We start from the raw sequence: 16609 nt of genomic DNA, 5'->3' as shown, positions 1-16609 counted from the left end.
AGTCATGTCGGCAGTGGAGAGCAGGAAGGAGGGTTAATGAGCGGCATTGACTGCTATCAGGCTCAACAGCGCCCAGGCCGCTGGCCTTTATGAAAGAATCAAATCCTTTCACCCTAATTAAAAGGCAATGCTTTTACCTGCAGGGTGACCCCTCTGAACTGGCTCCATCTTTCTCTTTAACAACCAACCCCCTCTCTCATCACTCTCAGCCTTTCTGTCTTATGACTTCTTTTTCCCTCCATCCAGATCTCAAGGGAAAGACGGGTCGGGGTCTGTGTCGCTCACATTTACATCCCAACAAGTACGAGAAATATTTCCTCTAAAAAGCCAATCTCAACTGTCACTTATAGGCAGCAGGGATACAGATTTTGGTTGCGTCTGTTCCTTATTTTGCCTTCGATTCTTCCACTCCATTTAATCATTCTCACTGGTCGGTAGATTAATTGGCCCTGTGCTCTGGCGTTGGGATCTCATTGCTAATTTGGAAAGCTGTCCAGTCAGATTATCAGAGAGAGCGGAAAGGTCTGGTCTTTTTCCTCTAGATTTCCCTTCATCATGCCTCCACCTCTCCCTGCCTCTCTTCCCATCAGAGTGCGATGCAACAAAATAGCCGCAGCAGGCATTATTAATGAACTAGAATGGGCGAAGAGGGAGGAGCTCATTTCTTATTTATGAGAAGCTAACCAACTGGCAACCTCCCTGACAGTCCTATTAATGATCTTTAGTGGCCCTCAGGCCATTCCATCTCCCGCTTCCTCGTTCCCGTACCTGTCTCCTTCCACTGCCACCCCGCTTCCCTCTCCTTTTGAATCCACCTTACTGGCCTTCATGGTGGGGCTGAAGGGGGGGGAGGGGGGGGGGGGGTGCAGGCCTGTAATTTGTGCAGGGGATTTAGACATTACAGGGGGAAAAAGGGCTCTCTTGGGACCAGGCAGTTGATCAGCCGTGGCCCCGGTGGAGCGAGCCAGACAAATAACAAATGACAGCTCTGTGATTAAATCAAACCTTCTACTTTAAGTGTTGAAGTATCTGCCTGTCACTAACAATCTAGGGCTTGTTAAGGTTCCCTCCTCCCCCACTTAAGAGACGTGCCTCCCTCTTGCGGCAGAGTCCCATCAAGCTCCCATCCCCTCATCCTCAACACATCCCCCCTCCCCCCACCCCCTCCAGCCCCCTTCCCCGACACCCCTCCTCTACCCCAAAACACATCAATCAAACAGCTCCCTCTGGACATCCTCCCACCTCCTCCCTCCACACTTCTGGCTAGCCATCTACTCTCAGGAGAGCACATGAAGTGACACACACACACACACACACACACACACACACACACACACACACACACACACACTCCAGTATGTGGAAAATAAGAAATCTCCCCATACCAATAAAGAATAGTTTAGCGCAACATTTCAAGATCCATGCAAAATGAATACAATGGATCCAGGACAGTAAAGCTGTATAATGATCTCTTTATATTGGAATCTACAGGCTTTACTGTACACTTGAGACACAAAAGATGTGAACCAATACAGAACCGCTACAGTTCAACCGAAGCATCTTATATTAGCTCATAATTGCTACATTCCTTACAAACCTTCCTTATTGTAGATATTCAGCTGGCGAGGAGCTCTTTAGGGACAACACAATATTTGTCTGTATATTCTTATTATAGAGTTAAGTGTCTCTAATCATGTAAAGTATAAATGTGGCTATGCTCATATATTTCTTTCATTTCATAAAGCTTTAAAATGTACAGAAGATGATTATTGCTGGAAATAGAACCATGTATATTTTAGTACAGAATGCTATAATGCTGCCATAAAAAGCCATAACAAACGACAGTTTGATGACTTGTCTTTTTTAATATTTCAACAATCCTGGCATTACTGTAAAATCAGTGTTTCTAAGTGTTGTTTTACTCTCTGTTTTGTACAACACAAAGTAGGAGGCAGGTGATTAGGAGAGGATGAGCTGCCATTTCCAGTTTGCGTCAGGTCATCCAACACAAACTAGAGAAAAAGTGTACATTGGCTCGGAGGAAACTCGGGGACCATCAGGGACAGTGCAGTTCAGATTCTGGTATCTGGTTCCTTTATTTTAGTTCCACATGTCCTTTTACAGCATAACCTGTTGAATTAGAAAAGGAAAAAAAACGTCCTCTGATGAGATTAATGCACTGCACGACGCTCTGCTCTCCCACCTACCTCTGTAGCCTTTTCACACAACATTAACATCATCACGCCTCGCGGCCACAGAAAAGCCGCCTGCACCAGGGACTTGCATGCTGGGAGTCAAATTGGGGCAGGTGGGGGGAGGAGGGGCAAAATGTATGATTTTCATGAGACGCAGCTCTATAACCATTGCCGGCACGACTTTATCAGCAGATTTTATTGTGCGCTCGGGTAAACGGAAGACGACATTAACCCCTGTAGTCGAGCCTCAACCGAGATGGCAACAGTCCCTGGAATAGCAAACATTTACAAGTGCAATAACTGAGTAGAACGAATGAGGAACAGGAAGGACTTGGTCGGAGAAGTTAGTTGACCTTATAAAATGTCTGTCTGCTCAGCTACTCTGCTGCCTGTTGGGCAGGCTGTTGATGTCTGAACGGTGACATGATTTAAGGCTAAATTAGTATTCATCACACTAGTCACAAGCCATTAATCTAATATCCCCAACATGAAATGATATGCAAATTGCAGCCCATTGTAATGCTGCACCATGTGCCAGTGCTTCAAAATGGCCACTGCTGCTTCTACATCACAATTCTCACACACTGAAAATATATATATGTATCCTACCTTGCTTCTGCATATAAAATGCCGAAAACATACAGTATATAATTTTTTCTCTCATCCCAAAAGCATATTTTAATAGTAGATATTTCCCACAGGCAACTGTCAAGTGCTGTCAATAAGAAAAGAGTGACAGTATGAGATATTGTTTATACACAAATAACACTTTAGTTTAGGTGACAACTTCTTTAAAGTGATATCTTGCAGACTTGAGAGCAGCTTGTGGTTATTGTTGACGCACATTGATGGATAATATGTGGTTATGTAGAATTATGATGGAACAAGTTGACAGAGAAATCTCAATAGATTGACAGACTGAAGAGACAACCTCGATATAAATGTGTTTTTCCCATTATGAAACAATGAAATGTGACTTACAATTATTGATGTGGGATTTTTAAGCTATATATTTGCTTTTACAGCCTTATCGCAGACTTGTTTTGTGCACATTTTATTAAGAGAGACCTATATTGTAAGTAACTCCATGATGATACTCAATTGATGAGTAAATGAGAAACACAGAAGTTTTATCTTACTAATTTTTGTGAATGAGATGTGTGTTTCCATTTTTGAGATCTCCATTGAGCCATATGGAATACACAAAAACATATGCAAACCCACATGCACCCACATGCATTTTTATAAAAAAATAAAATAAAATAAAAAATCTAATATTTTGGGATGTTGTCCTTTTGATTTCCAGGGCTCGTGTTGGTGTAGTTCATGTGTGTTCTGCACTGGTAATCTAGTGCCATATTAACTTTTTAATGTAAACTTTGAAGTTGTTCTTATGTTGTTTGCTAGTATAGGTTTAGAGAAAGTTTATATTTTCCCTAATTATGAACATTTAGTACTCAAATACAGTAAAAAGTCTTCTGCTATCACTGTTTTGGCACACAAGCCTTATATTTGACACTCCTGTTGTAGAGGATTTGGAGGCTCATGGAGCCAACGTTGTGAGTCCCTGAGCAAGAAGCTTTATCCTGACTGCTCCGTGTATACCAACATATACCCTGGACTACACCACTGTCTCTCAGGAATCTGAGACTAATAATAATAATAACTCACGTTCTTATTGGCGGCCATATTGATCTAGCTGTACGCAGAGCATCGATGAGCTGAAGATAAGCAAAATATAGCCACGAGCGAAATGATAAAATGACTGCACGTTCTCTATCGATAGAATACATTTTTACTGTATGTATAAAAAAAATCCAATAGACCACAGAGTTCTACGTCCACAAGCGAATACATTAAGTTTGATTAAGGCGTCAGTCCGACTCAACAAACAACAAGCCCAGACCTTGGTTCTTTTTACTTCTCACTTTGCTATAGCACGATAAAAGGACACTGAAGGACAATTGTTTCTGGCGAGGTGCCTGGCTTTGAGGTTGAGGCCAGGTCTGAGTCATGTCGGGGAATATGCCTCATGACAGATGCTCTGGAGACACGAGCCACGGTGGAGGTCCAGAGAGAGCAATTAGCACAGACGAAGCAGCTATGTCATTAGCTGGTCTTTATTAGCCCCAGTGATCAGTTCAGAGGTCATTAGTCTCCTGTGATCAGACACCAGCCTGGTTGGCATGTACCATTACTGTTGCTATGCAGCGTATGTAATAGACAGTGCTTCACAGAGGTGACACCTCAGTGTTGCTTTTCTGTAATTGGAATGAGGAATCAGATGATGCTCATTTATGTTTTCACAATACATCAATATTAGCAAAAATGTTCAAACGCAACATATTATTTTTGTATTTTTTCCTAGATTTACAGAAATTCTATATTTGATATCACTTTCATAACATTTAGTGTTTGTATAATCTTTTCATAAGTAGTTTCATTAAAACTATGTGAACATTTCAAGAAAAGGGGGCAAGCAAACCCACATGCACAAAGACAAAGTCTGTTTTTCAGTCCACATTTTTTGGTGTGGCAGCTTCAACATCAATCTTGCAGCAGCACAAGAAATGTTCTCAACTCTATAGTTTGGAGGAGAAACTTGTGTACTCACATGCTCTTTTTTTTTTTTAATTTTCAGCCACGCTTACTGGCTAACAAATGCATTGATAACATGGACCATGGGGTAACACTATGGCGTAGTGTATTACGGCGACTCTTCAACTATAAAACTACAAAGTTGTGTATGCGCAGTAGCAGTGTATTCTGGTTGGTCGTTCTTGGTTGAAAAATGGTGTGTTTTCAGTCGCTCTGAGCCCCATAAAGGAACCTCTAAAATCAAACACAAGTTTTCTGTTTTCACTTGAATATGTTGTTGTGTAAATGGGTCCTGTGTCTCTCTGTGTTTGTTCAGTGACGGACCGCTGACCTGCCCTGGCTGCTTTCCCCTGTCATTGGCTCCAGACCCTCCACGAGTCATAGCTGCATAAAGCAATGCAGTAGAGGAATAATGAAAATATAATTGTGTCATGCGGCCCAAAAAAAAAATAAAAGTGAATGACGATTAAAGCAGGCAGCCGTCATTGCCTTCTGTTCCATTGGTCCCATGATGTGCTGTTTATTTTCAGGACTATTTGAAGCGTCTTGTCTATTCAAACGAGGCCGGCCTGGTGGGACTGGTAGTACAGAACGTCTCGCGCCGTACCTCGTGTGATATCGCTGGCTGGCGGGGAGCTCCGGGACATCTTCTTGTACACCTCTCTTCTCTGACCTGTGTTGCATGCTGGGAAAGAGCCGCCCTGTGTGTTGTTCCTGTCTTTTGCCCGGGCCCAGGGAGACTTCCCTGCTAATGTTCTCCTCCTGTTTTACAACAGTACTTCCTGGAACAGCCCCCCTACTAGTCATCAGATGCTACATTAAGGGAGCACTCTGAAGTCTTCCTCCACCACTAAGGGCCCCTGATAAATAACTTATGGAGGAGAGGATTCAAAACATCTCTCCTATTACTAGCCACGATTCATTTTTTACAGTCCCTCGAGCCCCCCATCTGTCCTGCACTTCAAACGCATCTGAATGCTCTGAGATACTTTCCCTATTCCATCCTAAGGGATCCATGTGAAGGTAGAGAAGGAAGGGGAGGCAGGGATGTGGGGGGTGGAAACGAAAGAAAAAGAATATGACAGAGCCAGGAGCTTTGAGCAACAGAATGTGCCGAAAGCATCTCTCCCATCACCTTCCCTTCTGAATATTCTCCACGGAGCAGAAGAAAGAAAGCATTTGAAGGATAGCGAAGGGAGGGAAAGGAGGGAGTGAGGGAGGGAGGGAAAGATTTGTGGTTGAAGCGTCACGGTCCGGCTCAGAGCTGCCACTCTGTCAAATTATAACACGTCCAACAACTCAGCTTTTTCTCATTCGCAATTACAAATTAGTCCATTAGGCTGTCGGCTGCCTGTCCTTTCTCTTCTCCATGCTGGGAGGGAAATTTATGTGTGCGTGTGTGTGTGTGCGTGTGTGTGTGTGTGTGTGTGTGTGTGTGTGTGTGTGTGTGTGTGTGTGCAGGCCCATAAGGGTGGGCAAAGATAGGCGAGCAGATGGGAGGGGACCTTCCCAGGGTGGGAGACGGCAGTTTTCAAGTCACATAACGAGACAAACAAGCAAACCAACAGTTGTAATTTGATGTGATGTCGACAGTAATTGTCTTTGATGCCACGGGTAGGTGCGAGGGTGGAGCGGGTGGCTCGGCGGGTTGGCCCTGAAGTGGTGGTTATGGAATATAAATTGGGACTGCTTGTTTTCGGTAGGTGGGAAAAACAATATGCGCGTCAATTTTTGCAAGGGCATCATGACAGCGTTTTAGTCAGCCACCCTATCAGCTTAAATGGATTTTAAATTAGCAGTGAGAGCATCGCTAACAACATATCTCAGCGGAAAACAGCTCACTCTGCGGAGGGAGAGGCATATGTGTGACATGTATAGATTTTGATGGAGTCAAGATGGCTTTTACTGGCCCCTTTTTATTGATACCATGAAATTCTCCCAGCTTTTGAATCTAGCCTATTCGCATTTCAGGCAAATTCAATTTGAGCTCCAGATCAAAGATGTGCATTAGACCACTTTAAAGGAAGGTAATATGAAGTGGGAGACCCTTGCTCGGGAGGTGACAACCAATTTAACTAACGTCGCTAGAAATCACATAAAAGTGTAATTATTATGCTTTCCCTCCTAATGAATCATCATGACTTCTCTCCAGCATGTGCACTTACACAGCCTGAGCAGACAGAAACATTACCGAACAAGCCAATGTCTTTCCGTCAAAAGACCCACTCCTATGAGTGTACATTCTGATACCACTCATGCAAATGGAGCTTTAAGTTAGAAGTCGATTTAATAAAAGAGCAGCCGTTTCTCCCGTCAGACCACAATAGCAGTGAGCAACTCCAAGTCAATGCCCAGATGACTATTTCTGCCTTGAATAGCTCCCCGTGTATCTGAAAAGCACAACCGCAGCGTCTTGAATTAATAAGGTCGGCCTCATTTTATCACTCGCAGAGCAAACCTAATGAAATCATGCTGGAATTAAGTTGTTTAAGGGATAAACTTTGGTTCTTGGTGGACGATAATGAGCATGCAACGTGGGAACCCCCTTCATCCTTCTCCCAGCCTGTGTCGAGCTCCCGACACTGCTTTCATCCTGCCGGCCGGCAAACAAAGGACACAAGCAAGTCTTTCAAAGGACAAATACGGTGTGGGGGGCATGGGGGAGCCGGGGTGAACTTAACAAGCGGGGATCTTTCAGATTTAAAGGTACGGCTAAAAATTTATGGAGGCATGTTTGGACGAGGGCCACGGTGAACAGCTTGGCCAGCTGAGCAACATCACAGCGGGACGCCTAATAAGCCTTGCGCAATTTTTCACCCCATATTTTATCAATAAAAAAGCAGTTTAAACAGCCTCCCCCTGAACCGCAGCCGCTGCACTGCCTGCCATCTGGAGCCCTCTTTCATTTTATAATCCAACTGTCATTAAAATGCTTCTTGGCAGTTTACAGCTCGTTCCCCCTGTGCAGATGTGGAAGCGATCTTCAGACGGGGCCCCCTGATCAAAGTGTTCGCTGCTGTCAGGCAGAACACTTACCACCCTCAGGCTACCTTCCAGTCCTATCTGGACTTAATACCTCGCATTATTTATTTATTTGCACACTTCTGTATTTATCAGGTGCTGTCCTCCCAACAGAGCTCGGGTCAGATCCAGAAGTTGGCAGTGCTTTGCCTAGAGGTTACAGCGGCAGGCAGGCGACTGAGAGGTTCAGAGTCTTGAAATGCCGTTAAAAAGAAAAGTGTACAACCTCACCTAACAAACTGGCTCACGTCAGCTGAAAGTGGTGGACTAAAAGGAAATAATTAGAAGAAACTCGAGCCACTCAATCTTCATCTGAACCCCCAACTTTCAAGTTAAAAGTAGTAATTTATTTTCAATGCCTCGTCTGTTAGCCTAATAAAAAAGACTTATACTTATTCTCAATCATACAAGAAGTGGATCATAAAATAACACCCGTCATGCCCATTAGGAAGAGACAAACGTGCCCATTGGACTAAAGTTTCGTCATCATAATGCTCAAAAGTTCAGTGCCGTCAATCAAAACTGCATTAGTGCACACGTGTACCCGACCCTGCAGGGCTGTGTACGAGTAAAGCCAGAAATAATGACAACAAATTGTGAAAATTATTGTACCACACATCACTGCTACAATCATTGACAAGAGATAAAGGCGAGCTTTGTAACCTAACAACGAGTGATTTTGGCAGCCGACACAAAGGTGATGGCAGCGGGTCAACCCACTGGCAGCGTCTCTGTATCATATCACGCTGCCACATTCACTGTGTGCACATGCTCGACTTGCAGGCTGCCCAGCGACCCGCGGCCTCCTCACTGATGTGGCGCGGAGCGCATGGCGTTAATGCTCCGACCGGGTGTTGATTGAGCTCCCCTAAAGCCAGTGACGCATGTTGCCTTTGTTTGGCAGCCGTCCCGGTGTAAGAACTGGGGCCATATTCCGCCTGTCAGTGCCATGTGTTCGCTCTCCTCAGAGCACAGCGGCTGATGCCACTCAGCCGCCACCCCCCTACCTCCCACCCTCTGGCATCTCTGTGGGCACCCCAGGCCTAGCAGGTCTGCACTAATGAAGTCAAATTAATTTAATGGATGCCCATGCCGCCTGCGTCTGTGGCGCTTGGCAGGGGGACCGTTTTAATGCCGGTCTCTGTGTCTCTGTGGCTCCAGACCTCATACATATCCATAGCTGCTATACGGCTGAAGCTGACAAACATATCAGGTTCACTTGATGCCAATTTGCCCTGCATGAGTTTAAAAAAAGGGTCTTCGGCACTAATAGAAACTATGGCAGGGAGTGTTTAACAGTTAATTTGAGAGAGAGGCCAGGTGTGTTCACTAATTAAAGCTCACCGAAATGATGGGAAGAAGGAAAAATAACTGGCAAATGAACAAGAGTGACAGCCTTCGTTAATATCTGCATCCTTTTGCCCCTGAGCCCAAAAATCCCTGTTAACTTTTATAGGGGGGGGGGGGTTACAATAATAATTTTTTTTCCCCCTGCAATCTTTGAAGCCCTGTACCTCTTCCCCTGGCTAGCGCAGATCAAAGCGGGCTGGTTTTGTGCATAAGGGACTGCCATGGCTGGATTTTCTGGTTTAATTGAAGGCAGCTGGCCCCTGTGTGTGTGTTTGGGCCTGATCTCAGTATGCTCTCCGGGGTTTCTCAGCTTTCCACATCACATACACATTCGCCCACGGAAAGTTCACTCGCGAGCCCAAGTGACGCGAGAACCTGCAGGGCTTGAGGTCTGGCAGTCGCCAGCCCATCCACAGGCATCCCAGTGTTTAGATTGACTTGGAGATGCTCAAGTGGTTAGCAAAAGAAAGATGGAATACATTTCACGCAGTGGGTGGGAGACAGACTCAGCGCTCACTTCCTTTATTGTCCATCATCACCATTATGAGGGCTGCAGACGAGCCTTTCCACAAAGACGAGAGGTCGTGAAACTGGGCCGCAGGAGAAACTATTTGGTAACTGGAGACAAAATACAGAGCCTCAAGAAATAACCATGGCCTATGACTTCCTGATTAATGTGTGTTGATATTTCTTATAAAATTTCTGAAAGAAGGGGGCTAGTGCACTGCATTGCTGACTGGCCTCTTTGTCTGAGGAGGGAATTCAGGCTCTTAAAGCATTCTTTCACTGCCACAGTGGACCTAAACTCCATTTACTGATGTGTTCATGGCCAAAGAGGAAGCAACACTTCTTTAGGGACACATTATCCACAATGGCACTGATTCCTAATGACAACAGGGAATTCTATATTTATCCTTGATTGCATATGCCACTTTGCTGTGGAGGAATGGCAAGTCCCTTTGCATTAAAAAAACAAAACAAACAAAAACCTTGCGCAGACAAGCCAAGGCTGGGACAGACGTGAGTCTTGGTGCGCCAGCACTAAACGCACACAAAGCCTGTCTTGCGTTTTCAGCCAGGAGAAATGTGTAAGCAATTACAGTCCAACCATGTTTATTGAATAAAAACCCACTTAGGCATTATGTTTATGCACGATCAGAAATGCTCAAATCTTACATTTACGCACACAAAAACACATTTGTGTCTTTTTCCTCTTTTCCACAGAACATCTGCACCCAATATGGAGTCATTTTTACTTTTATTACTCATGTGGAAAAATGTATATAGTGCTTGGATTGTTATTCAAACACAAGCCACTTGAAAAACAATGAAGGCTGTGCCACGCTGGCTTGGAGCACAGTGGACACACACTTAGCATCGGGGTTAGTCAGTTTAGCTGCCTGTTTAACATTGTGTTGCAAATGCCTGTGCAAAGTCTTATGATTTACTAGCTGTGAATAATACGCAGTAAATGCTCTTAAGAGTACTTCATTCAAGGAATAATACGCATAAAGACATTTCAGGTTAATTACATTGAGCGGGTTTTAGATATTAGAATGTAGCTGGTGACGTACTTACTGGGTGCTACTAACAAAATGTGCAACAATACTTTTTCTCATTTATGAATAAAAAGAGAAGTATGCAAAAACAAATCATTTGCAATAGACATAGAAATCTGATGACTGGAAATATAATTTACATGTGCAACTCTTTCTGCAAACGGAAACAGTGCAAGCAGGGCAGCTGTAAAAATCTCACTCCTTGTCTTGTTTGATGTGGCGTGCCATGCTTTCTCCATCACCGTATCATTGAACCGACGCGATCTCGAGCAGAAAATTGTTCAATCGAGCGTTTCACCTGGCCGTTGCTGAAAAACTCCTCTATTACAGGACCAGGGCTCTCAGGTGGGAAAAACAGTGTTTGAAGAAAACCACCTCTAAAAATGGATCGAGTCCAGGTGAAAGAAAAACACATACCAAAACCCAGTGTTCATTGAGGCGACAATAACTCCCTCAATAACAATGATCACAAGCCGTCGAGCATGGCTGAGTGGTGGCAGGGTTTTCTCAGCGAGTTCGCAGTGTGCGTTAAAATTTCAACCGAACAAAGGGACGGCTATTTGTTCTATTAACACTCTCCAGCAACACAAACAGCCTCACTGAGACAAGGCAGGAACTGAAAGAAGATTACAGTCTTGATGCCATGTTGTGTTTTCGCACCTCCCTCGTTCTTAAATGGCCTGCGTGGTTTTTGCTTGCCACAACCTTTCTATTTTCATACCGGATGCCAACATCAGCGCTAACCTTTAAGGAAGAATGTGGACCAGGGTACTGGGTGCCACATCAATGACGCCGTGGCCACGCTGACTGTCCCTGCATTGCACGTCTGACATGCATTGCTAGTGACAAGCTGTCTTCGCTGATGTCAGTTGGCTGTGTCTGCTGGCTGGCCCCGCAGAAGCTCCAAGTCTTTCTCTGTCATCGCGCCTCTCCTTCCCAACATGCACTGGGGCTGGTTTTCACCGCCGAGTGTGCCCTTACACACACTTTTGCCTCCGAGCTTGTACACAAAGACACAGACGTCACACGCTGCTAAGACTGAGGGTGTCCTTCTGCACATCAGGAGCAAATCCAAATGCGCCCGCTGATCACCAGAGAGTTGCGTGCAAAATGGATAAAAGATGCATTGCTTGACAACGACACAAAGTTAAAAAACAAACCCAAAAAACAAACCCAAACACTTGAGTTAGAGGTGGTTAAAAATGAGAGCACGTTGCAAAAAGCCTCAATCTAAATCAAAAGAGAAAAGTGCTTCCAGGTCTGTAGTAACAGCTGGACGTGAGGAACATCATGAGATCCCCTGACGGATAACATGTTTAGTTCTGGCTAATCAACAAAGTCCTCATTATTTCTTCCAAAAATGTGATCATAGCATAACTTTAATCTCAGCCCTAATCTTTAAATTACGAGGAAGCGCTACATCCAAACATTCCACAAATCAGTGAGGTTAAACGTTTCAGTTCCATGTTTCTGACTCTTGTTTTTTTTCTGTCCTGATTTGTTTGACTTTCAGATTTGGCCAGCAAATGGAAACAGTGATGGGAAGAGGAAGTTACTGTCGAAGAGGGAAGAAAAAAAAAAGAGGAGAGAAAACGTAGGGAAGGGAGTAGAGGGGAGAGAAAGACAAAAGCAAGAGGAGAAAAATGACATCTCCATATTAAGGCCTGTGTTGCCGGTGTCAGTTCTAATTTCACAGTGCCTGTGGGGAGCTGAATGCAACCAGTCAGCTCTGGTCTCATCTCGTTCCTCCTCCATTTTGAATCAGGGCCGACGAATCCCAAGCTGGGGGGAAAGGAATATTACTGGCAAATTGGTTTTAGATTAAAGGAGGTGGCGGGGCATTCTGCTTTCTCAGCTCTTTCCCAGGTGCACTTAATCTAATTTCATTAAAGAGATGAGGACGGATGATCACTTGTGTCGAAACATTAAGCCGCTCCATTTTTTCCGTCCATAAAAAAAAAAAAAAAAAAAAAAAAATGTTAAGGTTGTCAGCGGCCTGGTGGGTGGTCTGTTTGTTATTGAATATGGTGACTCTAGGAGACCAATCTAGATCGTTCAAAGCAGCGGGGGAGGCTGGGGAAGCATATAGAGGAGCGGGGACATACCTACATGAATATATATTACTTTTGGCTTTTTTTTCCCTTCCCAATATGGCGACAGGAGGAGAAGAGGAGCAGAATGACAACTGAGGTAGTGACAAAACGAGAGCCGGCGGTAAATTAAAAAGGGCAGATACAAGAGGAGAATGAGATTTAAAGAAGAAGAAGAAAAAAAAGAAATAAGAGAGCGCTGACAGCAGACGCAGTGTTAACGGATATGTTTAAATCCCCACAGCATTCTTGTTTTTCATAGCCGGTGCACTGCGAGCTTTACAAGGCGTACCTCCCCCAATACATCAATCGGGAGGATACCGCAAGCTGACGAGCCATTACTGATAAGCCGGTAGACGTTCGGACGTGGCGATACGGCATTCATTCTCCACACTGCGTGGAAGATAAGGAGGAAGAGGAGGAATTAATGTGTCAATCAGAAGCCTGTGTGCCGCCCTGGCAGATGAGTACACCAGAGCCATAAAAGAGCTCATAGACAGGATGTGGTAATGGTCCTTGGAGACTCCCCCGGAGACAGATACACTTTCCGCTGAGTGACTGCTCGGCAAATAGGACCAAATGGAATTAGTCGACCTGTGTGCGGTCCGCCGTGGCTACGGTGACGGCGACTCACCTGACACAAGGCCGCCGCGTTAACGTTTTGCATACAGCCGGCCGGCCGCTGCAATATTTGCACAGGAGAAAGAAAACGGAGGAAATTGGAAGAGCCGGCGAGGACAGAAAAGTGGGGCCTAATGGAGATAGGATGACACTTCAGGAGAGTGCATGGACAAACCCAGAAGGGATAAATCCCACTCTATTTCTTTTTCTGCCTCTCCAATGAAAGAAAATGACCGTCTTGACTTCAAGTATCTCACACATGTCAGAGGTTGGCAGGTCTGGCTGGTTCACGGATTACTGGACGAACGTGGCGGAAAGGAAACACAATTTCAACCTTTGTGGGAGGAAAGAGCTTTAGAATCACACCTGCTGTTATAAAAGTACCCAATCTAAAGCCTAATGAGTGCACATTATTTAATGAGACAATTATCTTTGGCCGCACAGATGCCTAATGGTTAGCACTCTTGTGTCACAGCGAGAATATCCCTGGTTTGAGTACGAGTTTTGGGTCAAATCCTATGTGGAGTTTGCTGTTGTTGTTGTTGTTGTGTGCACATGACTTATCTCCCACATAAGCATACATTTAAGGATTATTGGTGAGCCTAAATAGCTCATAGGTGTGAATGTGTCTCTCTGTGATTGCACTGTGATGGACTGGTGATTGTCCAACGGTGTGCATTGCCTTCGCTTTAGTGTCATTTGGGTTTGGCTCCAGCAACCTTGCGGCTATAAACGACTGATCTAATGACGGTTTGCGCTTATAGAACTTGGTGCAAACATTATATTATACGCAAATGCATGTATCAACTGCTCTACTCGCACGATGCAATGTTTTAAAAAGTGTTATAAAAGGTGGTGCAAATCCAGACGATGCTGTCGTGGGAGGCAGTTAGCTCCCCACGACTTCTTAGGTCTCGCCATCTTTTCTGGATCTCTTCTCTTGCTCATGGTTTTGACTTTGTAACCCAACATCTCCCGTATTGGACTTTTCTTGCCAAATTCAGATTTATTTTCACTGACATGTTTGATTAACTTCCTCCACCAACACATCCAACGACGATGTATCACACTTGATTTTGCGCTTGTGGAAGCTCGGCGTTCCGTAATCACGACGTAGCAAAGACATGCCAATGAACACAGAAGCGATACCCTTTCCAGCAGATCGTTGTCATGTAAACAAAGACTCAAGCAGGAAAAACCCTGATTTTAAAACTGCAATTTAGCACAATTTATGCATGATCATGTTGAATTAAGCAATAGATTGGATGACCCTTATATTAGATAAAGAACTAACAAGACAAAATGGTTGTTCATGCTGTACTTTTTTTTTTTTTTCGAATGTTTTCTTTGTAACCTTTTATATAATGAATATCAAATTAAAACATATTATAAGTCCTGCTTTTTATAGATATGGATCATATGTACCTAAACCAAAGCCCAACACATTTCTTTAACACATTCTTGATCAGAGGTATTTGTATCAACTCAGGGTCACATAAAGACATCCAGTGACTCTACAGAGAGGCTTTTGGTTGAAGCCAAAATATAAACATCATTGTCACTTGCACAACGCAGTGAAAACACAAAGCGTCTATACTGCCAAGCGATTCACGCTTCAACCCGCGATGACCCGGGGAAACATTTGTGCAGCCTTTTTGGACACATTGCACGGGTGTTTGCCCTCTTAAGAGCTCAACACAATGTGGTTTCATCTTAATGATGCATTTCACTGGACGAAAGGCTCTGAAACGATAACATCGCCGACAAAGCATTAACTCGGGTCTGGAGGGAGAATTGCACGCTTGTTTCCAGCTCTTAATGAGTTAAGATGTGGTTAATTTCTTCCTGAGCCTCAAATTTAGCGTCACTCTGCACAAACACTCACAGTGTTGGTGAAGAAACAGAGAAGACATTGTTCTCCATTAAGAATTTCTCATTATCTGAGTTTTCCTGCAGGGTGTCACATAAAAATCCAAGGTCAGGGGTATTTTTTTTTAAAGCATACTGAATACTTCCTATTGTCAAGAATCATGTAATCTGCAAATCGGCTGACCCCCCCAGCCCCCCCCCCTCCTCCTCCTCACTCCAAGAAGAACAGCCCGAGATGTGAAAGCACAACTTTGATTGCCTGTTTTCATCGTGGCTGGTTCATTTACATAAAGCTTTCTCTCACGGCAGCCGCCCCCGGGACTGGAGGTGACCCGGCAAAACCTGCCGCGGTTTCAAGTCTGACATGTTCTGGAAACACGGCGCTGCGTCGCGGCTCGGGCGTCGCGCCGATACCAAGGCGCTTTGCAAGGCGCCACAATCCAAACTGACTTTGCTGTAGCAACTCGTCAGTGTAATTCAAATACAGTGTAACTGATTGCACCCCGGGGGCACACCTGGAAGCAATATTCTAATTAAGTTAATCTGTGAAATCCCGACAATGTGGGTGTTCAGGTGGCTGATAATCTGATGTGAAAGGAGTCTTTGTTTTCACTGGGAAGATCCGGGCGGAGCTGGCACCTGTTTCAGCAAAACGTTGCAGAAAATGATCACTGTCGACTTATCCTGAGTGCAGGCAATTACAAATGACAGTGTTTGTCTTTCTCCTCTTGGAACCCAATTTTTACACCGTCGGTTTTTCTTCTACTGCTTTTTGGTGATGGCCTGTCAAATTATTTCTCTCCCCCAGTCTTCTCCTCTCCTCCGCAATTTGATATGGACGAGTCACAACTGTCATCACGCTGATTATGGTAATACGTGTTTCTGAAGGAAAGCAAAGGTCAGCACTGGTCTAACCCTCATCCAGATGTTCTTTTCTTCTTGCGGTCTTGGAAAATTACACAACACATCAGCAGCATAGATTTAAAACAACAACAACAACAACAACACAATACTGAAACTTGTTTGGGGCCCATGTTGATGTTCAGGTACAATTTACTGTTGGCTACAACTGAGATTCCTCTGTGTGTTTGATACCTTTAGCCATGGGGAAGGAAATTTTTACCAGCGCTGGATAAACAGAAAATATAAACACCTATCCTGGGGCTTCTATGCTTTTAGATAACAGGGTTTCTAACTTGGGCCCTGTTTACCTGACAACCTATTCAAGTGAAAATGCAAAAGTTTCTTTGCGATTTGGGAATCAACAATGATGCTCGGAGCGACTGACGGACAATAACAACAATGT

The 16609-nt window shown here is 44.3% G+C and overlaps 1 protein-coding gene across 1 annotated transcript in view; it reads right to left on the bottom strand.

Moving 5' to 3' along the window:
- Positions 1-16609, bottom strand: part of fbrsl1 (fibrosin-like 1) — a gene marked incomplete at its 5' end in the record, with an annotated part of 329828 nt that overhangs the window by 89236 nt on the left and 223983 nt on the right.

Source organism: Blennius ocellaris, assembly GCF_963422515.1.
Source record: "Blennius ocellaris genome assembly, chromosome: 7".
Classification (NCBI taxonomy): Eukaryota; Metazoa; Chordata; class Actinopteri; order Blenniiformes; family Blenniidae; genus Blennius; species Blennius ocellaris.
Note: the sequence above shows the minus strand (reverse complement) of the source record. Positions and strands in the feature narration are given on the sequence as shown.